The sequence below is a fragment of the Camelus dromedarius genome, chromosome 15 (assembly GCF_036321535.1).
Source record: "Camelus dromedarius isolate mCamDro1 chromosome 15, mCamDro1.pat, whole genome shotgun sequence".
Taxonomy (NCBI): domain Eukaryota; kingdom Metazoa; phylum Chordata; class Mammalia; order Artiodactyla; family Camelidae; genus Camelus; species Camelus dromedarius.
Genome location: NC_087450.1, coordinates 10913437 through 10922333, shown reverse-complemented (window position 1 = coordinate 10922333; position 8897 = coordinate 10913437). Strand labels below are relative to the sequence as shown.

Below are 8897 nucleotides of genomic sequence, written 5' to 3'. Positions count from 1 at the left end.
TTGGATCTTTTTTTTTTTTAAAGAAGAATTTTTTTTAATTTGTTTATTTATTTATTTTTAGTGGAGGGGAGGTAATCAGGTTTGTTTGTTGTTTGTTTGTTTTAATGGCAGTACTGGGGATCGAACCTAAGACCTCGTGCATGCCTAGCTGTACCTCTACCTCTGAGCTGTACCCTACCTCCTGGACTTGGATCTTGATGTGTGTTTTTATTTAATCAGGTAAAGGTGTTCAGAGCATTGGTTTTCAATTCATGAGCTGAGAAGGCAAAAAAGAGGCTGAGGGTAGATGGAGAGGCATATAGGTCTAGAACAGGGCTTAAATCAGAAAGAAGCCTGTTAGACCTCCCTGGCTTGCTTCTCTACTCCCTGGCCTCTTCCTGCTTCCTCTCGCCGGAGCTCACCCCACTGTCTTTTACCTTCTCTCCTCCTCCATCTTGTAATAGTTTTCCTTAAGCTGCTTTGAAGCAGATTGGTTCATGTGCTGGGATCTGACAACATAACTCCAAAATACTCAAGCAGTTTATCTACCGTTGGGCCATTGAGCTGCAGCCTGAAACCTCTGTGTGACCCTGAACCCTGTCCACCACTAAGCTTCTGGCTGCAAGTGACAGAAATGCAACCTGAATTAGTTTAGAACAAAAAAGGAAAAAAAAAAAAAAAAGAGGAATTTATCAGCTCACAGAATCCGAAGGAGTGTCAAACAACCAACCTGCAAGAGAGCAGGGACACAGCTGGGGGTCAGGAGCTAGTGGGACCAGGGGCAAGGCAGTTTTCAAATACTTTCAGCTCTTCTTCTTTTTTCTCTCTGATGCCCCAAAACCTGGCCACTAGCAGATTCTGTGTCTCCATGCCCACCTGCTGAGATGAATGGATTCTTGTTCTCAGTTTCAGTTAGGAAATCCCAAGAAAGACCTCTGCTGTCCTCCCTGGGACAATTATCTGGCTAGGGGGCAGGTTAATATAGCTGATAAGACCACCAGGGGCTTGCATCTGTGTTTTGAGAGCCATTGCCAGGGAAGAGGAAACCAGTGGGAGCCAGGAGGCCTCCCAGGAGGCCTCTGTCTCGGGCCCTAAGGGCAGGAGCTGGAGAGCACTGGGCCGGCTCTCGTAACAGGGGCAGAAATGGATAGTTCCCTCCGCTTAGCAATGCCCCTGGAGCAAGTCGCCTGCTCCATCTGTCTGCCAGCTCCAAGGAACACTGCCCAAAATAAAAGTCCCTAATTAGCAATTCCTGCAATCCAGAGCAAAACAATGTATTTGTTTCCGAGAATAATCTGGAGCCATATTTGGCTTGGCAACCAGTGGGTCCTACATATGCATGCAGTGTGTCATGTGAAGACTCCAGCAGGGACCTTTCCTCAGTCAGGGCATGAGGGCTGAGGCCCTGGGGGTCCCCTGTCCAGGTAGCAGCAAGCAGGGGCCCAGAAAAGAACCGGCTTTATCAATCATGTACAGCGGGTTTCTGGCACAGAGAGGTAGGGGATGCAAGGAACTTCAACAGGACTTCTAAATACCAGTCCCCATAAAGGCCAAACTAGGGACACCTGGCCTAGAGGGTCATGGAGAATCCCAAAATGGAGTAGTGACCTCAAGCCTGGGGGTCAGGGGAACTGATGCCAACCCAGCTCTCCTGTTAGCTTGTTCTGTGACCTTGAACAAATTCCCAGTCCTTTCTGTGCTTGCACTTTCTCACCTGTGAAACGGGGGTGTTATTTTCCTACGGCCTGAGGCCTAAGAGCTACAATGAACAAATTTGGCAGTTGAAGCACGGGCACCTTCTACAGCTATGAGAGGTGATGTGAGAAGCAATATATCCAGTTAAGAAATAGTGGATAACCCTGCTGGCCCCAAATGTGCTCCCTATGTTTTCTGGGCACCTCTTTATATGAGGGTGGGATTGGATATCATGACCTGAATTTGATGACTGGCTCTTCCCTTCCAGTCCTTGCTCTCCTTCATTCATTTATTCATTCATCTAAATATTTTTTGAGGACTTAACATATCAACACCTCATGTGATGTGTGATGCATGTGAAGCTGGGGGAAGGGCAGGTTGATTTGGGATCATAGATTGAGGCAGGAGATAGTCATCTAGCCAAAAAATTGGGGGGAGGCATCCTCAAGGAATTGACATTCCAATTGAGACCAAGAAATTGAGTAAAATGTTAGCTAAGAAAAAAGGAAAGGTTGAGTGGGGACAATGTTCTAGGCAAAAGGACAGCATGTGCAAAGGCCAGAAGATGAGAGAAAGAGGGGTGGAGGAGAAAGAAGGATTCAGGGAACTGAAGGAAGACCATGAAGGCTGGGGTATCAGGAGTAAAAGAGTCTCGGAAGTGGAGAAATGGGGTCAGGCTGGAGAGATGGGCAAGCTCAGGATCATGGAGGACCTTTTAAAGCATGTTTGGGCATCTGGACTCTATCCCTACGGCCATAACATTCCTTTGAAGAGGTTTAAGCTGTGCAGGAGATGTGGGTTTTAGTTCAGAAAAATTTGACTGCCTCCTGCCTTCCCTGAAAAATCGGGGAGGATGACCTGGAGGGGAGATCAGTTAGGAAGGAGGCTGCTGCAGCAATTCAGGTGAGAGAGGTTCAGGAGACTTGAACCCTGGTAGCAACAGAAAAGGAGAAGCTTTCAGAGTCAGCCGCCATTCAGGAGCTAGTCAATAATGGACATATGTGGGCGGTTAGTGACACATGGGGCAGAAGGGAGAGGGAGGAATCGGAGTTGACTCTTTGGTTCTGGGTTTGACAATGAGATAGTCATTTATTTAGGTGGAGAATCGGCAAGAAAAGTGGAGTCCTTTAACCAAACACACCCTGCTTTGTTTATGGAGCTATAATTTACATACTGTAAAAGGAGCAGCTCCTAAGTGTACAGTTTGATGACTTTTCACCCAAATCAAGATACAGAACATTTATATCCCCTGGAGAGTTCCCTTGTGCCCCTTTCAAGTCAGTGTAGCCACTTTTCTCAATTCTATCCCTGTAGATTAATTTTGCCTGCTCTTGAACTTCAAATACATGGAACAATTCGGTACATACATTTTGTGCCTGGTTTCTTTTGCTCAACACAATGTCTATAAGAGTTGTCCACTCCATGTTTTCGTGTATCAGTAATTTATTCTTTTTTAAAAATCATTGACTAATATGCCATTGTTTGAACATATCACAGCTTGTTTATGCAGTCTCTATTGATGGAAGTAGGTTTTCGGGTTTTTGTTGCTGTTGTTTGTTTTTATGTTTGTTTGTTTTGAGGAATCCAACAGGAAAATGATTTAGAAATGAATGACAATGAAACAATAAAACAGTTATTAACTCTTGAGCCCTACTATATAGCTTTAAAATATATAAATAAAAACTATGAGTAAAAGATCTCATTTATGTCAGCAAAAAAAAGAAACTTTGTAAAAATCTAGTAATAAACTCAAAAATGTATAAGATGAATATGCAGAAAACTATAAAATTTTCTTGAAGGACATTAAAAAATAGAATAAGTGGGGAATGTTCATAGCAGCACTATTCACAATAGCCAAGACATGGAAACAGCCTAAATGTCCATCAGCAGATGACTGAATAAAGAAGATGCGGTATATTTATAAGATGGAATACTATTCAGCCATAAAAACCGACAACGTAACGCCATTTGCAGCAACGTGGATGCTCCTGGAGAATGTCATTCTAAGTAAAGTAAGCCAGAAAGAGAAAGAAAATACCATATGAGATCGCTCATATGAGGAATCTAAAAATAAATAAATAAATAAATACAAAACAGAAGCAGACTCATAGACATAGAATACAAACTTGTAGTTGCCAAGGGGGCAGGGGGTGGGAAGGGATAGACTGGGATTTTAAATGCAGAATAGATAAATCAGATCATACTGTATAGCACAGGGAAATATATACAAGATCTTATGGTAGCTCATAGCAAAAAAAAAAATGTGGCAATGAATATATATATGTTCATGTATAACTGAAAAATTGTGCTCTACACTAGAATTTGACACAACATTGTAAAATGACTATCACTCAATAAAAAATATAAAACAAACAAACAAACAAATAGAATAAGTGGGGAGATATGTTTTCTTGGATGGAAAGACTCGATGGTATAAATATGTCAATGTGTCAGTGTCTGTGGCTTCTCTGTGAAGCGGAGACATTGAGGTGGAGTTGAGAGTACAAGGGTTTTATTTGGGATTAACGTATATGAGAAATAAAAGCAAGATTGGGCAGGAGGGCCTCAGCCTGCAATGTGAGGTTTCAGTCAACCCCGTGGTGAGTTCCAAAGCCAAAAAATGCCCATTAGAGGAATCTTGCACTGGGAAGAAGTGGCCAGTTGCCTAGTATCCTCTCTGTACTCAGTCACTGGTGGAGGCCTTCCTAGAAAAAAACATGACCTTGGCTTGAAAGCGGAAGTGAAACTTAAAGGTGCTAACAGCTCGAGGCCCAGCTCTGTCTGTACTTGCAATTGAACGGCAAGTTCTTTCTTGAAGAGAGACTTGAGTAGTGTACCTCCGTAGCCGCCATAGTTAGTTCTCCTCAAATTAATGCAATTCCAATAAAAATGCAACGATGACATGATTATATTCAGGTAAAATCCAAGGGATCAAACAGATGAATTATGAGACTTTATAAAAGTTTCTTGATATGAAGTCAACATACAAAATCTATTTTTTCTATATATCAGCAACAGTGAGTTAGAAGATGAAATGTAAGGGGAGGGTATAGCTCAGTGGTAGAGTGTGTGCTTAGCATGCCCAGTGTCCTGAGTTCAATCCCCAGTAACTCTATTCAAAAAATAATAGTAATAAATAATAGAATTTTTAAAAAGAAGACGAGATGTAAAAAGAAAAGAGAACCAAACTGAATTTTTAGAATTCTATCACTTTCCAAAGACAAAAATATGGAGTACTAAAGTATAAATAGAACAAAAAAATAAAATGTAAAGAAATTGATAACATTTTATTGAAAGGTATTATACAAAGCTTTAATGAAGTGGGGCAATTGATCATTTTCATGTATTGAAAATGAAGACATATTAAGATAACAGACTTCCCCAAATGCATTGATGGTGTAGACAAACCAAATATTAAGATTTCTGTGGTGGTTCTTGTCAAGTTGATTATGAGATATTTATGATAATGCAAAGAACCAAGAGCAGTTAAGATGCTTTTTTTGGAAAGAATAAGGATGGGTAGATCATGCTGCTTAATACAGGACAAATTATAAATCTAGAGTAAGTAGTGTGGTGTTATCGTAAGGAGTAGAAAAATGTAAAAGAATAGGAAGTCTAGAATGTATCCATGAATACAAAAAATGCCAATAAGGTGTGGGATGTTTTTAGACATTGGGGTGCAGTTTAACAAATTAATTCTGAAGTCTGTTTGGAAGAATCTGAAAGAATGATCAAGAGAACTTTAAAAATTATGACTAATGCTCTATTAAGTATCAAAACCTATTAAAATAATGTAGTGTTTGAGCAAAGGATACCCAAATAAATCAGTGGAATAGTCAAGAAATCAACCCACATATATAAGAAATTTAGAATAAGATAAAAGACAAATTTCACAGTAATGGCAAAAATTTGATTATTGAATAAATGGCATTGAGAGAACCAGGTAAACCTGTAGTGGAAAAAGTAGAATACATGTTTTATAATATAGTCACAAGTAAATTCCAGATGTATTAAAAAATATGACGTCTGCAGCCAATTAAGCTAAATGTGTTCTTTTCCTTATGGGGATCCAGGATGCAGTGGCAGCAAACAGCAGCCTCCTTGGTTGTGTATGCAGCCTGTTGCCTGCATGTGTTGCTCTTGGGGACCCTGGAGACAGCTTTTTCCAGTGGACATTCACATCTGGCATGCTATCCCCAGCCTAGGCTCCAGAAAGGTAGGCACAGTGCCTTTGGAAAGCCCCAATGTAGCCAGGGGCCACATTGGCCAAGTCATCATGTCTCTTCACGAGACTGAGGCCCTATGCAGGGCCAAGTTCAAGTTCCCCAGCTGCTAGAAGATCCACATCTCCAAGAAGTGGGGATTCACTAAGTTTAATGCGAATGAATTTGAAAACATGATGTGAAAAAAAGCAGCTCATCTGAGATAGCTGTGGGGTCAAATACATCCTTAATCATGGCCCCCTGGACAAAGGGCAGTCCCCATATCCATGACAGCCCTGGCACTGTTCCCTCCTTACTCATGCCCACCAATAAATCCTACTTACCAGTATAAAATAGCAAAAAAATTGTACGGGAGAATATTTTTATAATTTGGCATGAGGAAGGTCTTTGCATGCATGAAATAAAACTCAGGAGCCATATTAAAAGAGATGGGCAGGTTTGCGTATGTGAAAATTTTAAATATTGCTTGACAAAAGCCTTCATAAACAAAACTTAAAACAAAGAACAGTCTTAGAGGAAAAAAAAAACCTTCTCTCTTTATGCAATAGACTTGGCCTAATACCTACAAATAAACTTCAAGAGACAAACAACTCAATAGACATTTAGCCAAAGGATATGACAGGCAAGTTAAAGAAGGAGCAATACAAATGATAAAGAGATAGAAAGATGTTCAATCATTTATTGCTTGTATGTGGAGTCTAAAAAAATGATACAAATGAACTTATTTGCAAAACAGAAATAGGCTCACAGACATAGAAAATGAACTTATGGTTACCAAAGGCGTAAGGGGAGGAGAGGGATAAATGAGTTTGAGATAAACATATACACACTACTACATATAAAACAGATAGACAACAGGGACTTACTGTAGAGCACAGGAAACTATATTCAATATCTTATAATAACCTATAATGGAAAAGAATCTCTAAAAGAATAGATATACATATATAACTACATCACTTTGCTGTGCACCTGAAACTAACACAGCACTATAAATCAACTATTCTTCAGAAAAAATTAAAAATTAAAAAAGTAAATCCTAAAAAAAAGATGTTCAACCTCATTGCTAATAAGATAAATGTAGATCAAACAACAGTGAGATGTAAGAGATGAAGATTTTTACCCTTCAGACAAGCAAAAGTTTAAAAAGGTAATAATATTCAGCATTGGCATTAAAAAGGAATGAGGTATGTCTAAACAAAGAGCTATTTAAGATAACACTTATCATACATTTAAGTTTTTAAATATTGTTGAGTTTAAAAGCAACACAGAACAATATACACGTAAGATGTTCCCATCTTTGAAAAACAATTTATATTTATGAGTGTGTGTTTCTTGTGTGTCTGTGTTTGCATATTCGTAGAGGAAGGCCTTGAAGGACACACATTAAACCATTAAGAGTGGGGAAGTGTTGTGGAGGGATTTCTGCATTTCACTTTATATAACTCCTTGTTTGAATTTTTAAACATTAAAAATGCCTTTGGAAAGAAAGGAAAACAGTACAAATTTCCTCTGACTCAACAGCTACACTTCTAGAAATCTATTCCAAACAAAATTTCCCACAATGTAGACATGCACGAAGATTTCTTATAGCATTGACTGAAATAGAGAAACACTGGAAACAAACTACATATCCATCAAGAGAGGATTGGTTAAATAATTACAGTAATTCATGCCATTGAAAAACTGGTAGCTGTTGAAAATGAGATAGATCCATGTATACTGTTAGAAAGGTATTTTGATACATTGCAACTAAAAAAACTAATTGCAGGACAGTATATATTTTGGGTCCATTACATTTTTATGAGTGTAAAAACATTAACATATAGAAAAATGACTGGATGAATACATTTTAGGTTATTAACAGCGCTAGCCTTTGGAGAGTGGGACTGAGGGGAGGGAGAAGACAGGCACAGTTGGGAAGCCAACCGTAAGGCCTGGGTATCTATTAGGAGAGGCCAGATGCATCTCCCCTGCTTGTAGTGTACCGTCTCCTCAGTCAGTCATTGTTACATCCCTTAATTCCATAGACAGAATAAAAATGGAACAACAACAACAACAAAAAAAAACAAGGTAAAGATGGAGAAGGGAAGAAAAGGAGAAAAGGAAATGAAAACAGTTTGAAAAGATAAACGTTGATGTAATCAATTGGGCAGAAGGTAGATGTGGATACTTTCAGCTGATTTGCTAAATCTCTACTTCACCTTGCTTCTAAAGGCCTCCCTTTGCAGAGGCTGGGAAGTTGAAGACCACAGTTCTCAGACCCCTTTTCAGCTAGAATTCTGAACTCAAAGCAGGTAATACCAAGTAGATGCGTTGCGTGAGATTTGGAAGGCAGGTGTGGGACAAAAGTCACCTTCCTGCATCTTTGGATTGTTTTTTTGCCTCCAAGTCATGTCAAGGAGACCTGAGGTTTTCCAGCACCAGGGCTCCAGTGTCTACTCCCTGGCTTCTTAGGTGTTGAAAGGTGGTTGTGTTGACCAGTAGGGACTTCCAAGTCTTTGGATTTGATCTACTATAGTGTGTGTGTGTGTGTGTGTGTGTTTTAATTGAGGTATAGTCAGTTTACAATGTTGTGTCAATTTCTGGTATACAGAATGTAATGTGTTTTTTGAACTCAATAATTTTACATTCCAAGAGTCATTTCAGTCCTTCCAAAGATTTTTAAATACCTGATATCCTCTGATAAACCTCTTCCACTTTGAAATATGTAAAGAAGTTTCTGTTTCCCTGTTTCAGTTGTCTTATTGCTGTATGACAAATCACCCACAACTTAGTGGTTTAAAACAGCACCGATCATTTATTTTGCTCACACATCTGTGATTTGGGCAGGATATGGCAAGGAAAGCTCATCTTTGTTCCACACCATATAAGTTGGCGGGGCTCTACTGAAGGCTGGACTGTCTACTTTCAGGAGGGCTTATTCATATAGAGGGCAAATCGGTGCTGGCTGTCAGCTGAATTGTTTCTTCCTGTCCACGTGGGCCTCTCATCACAGCT

At 39.6% G+C, this 8897-nt stretch overlaps 1 non-coding gene across 1 annotated transcript; it reads left to right on the top strand.

The window, feature by feature from the left end:
- Positions 1-5700: 5700 nt before the first annotated feature.
- LOC116157591 (small nucleolar RNA SNORA70) lies at positions 5701-5835 on the top strand. Its single transcript, XR_004141717.2, has one exon. It is a non-coding gene; the product is annotated as a small nucleolar RNA SNORA70 (small nucleolar RNA).
- Positions 5836-8897: the final 3062 nt, after the last annotated feature.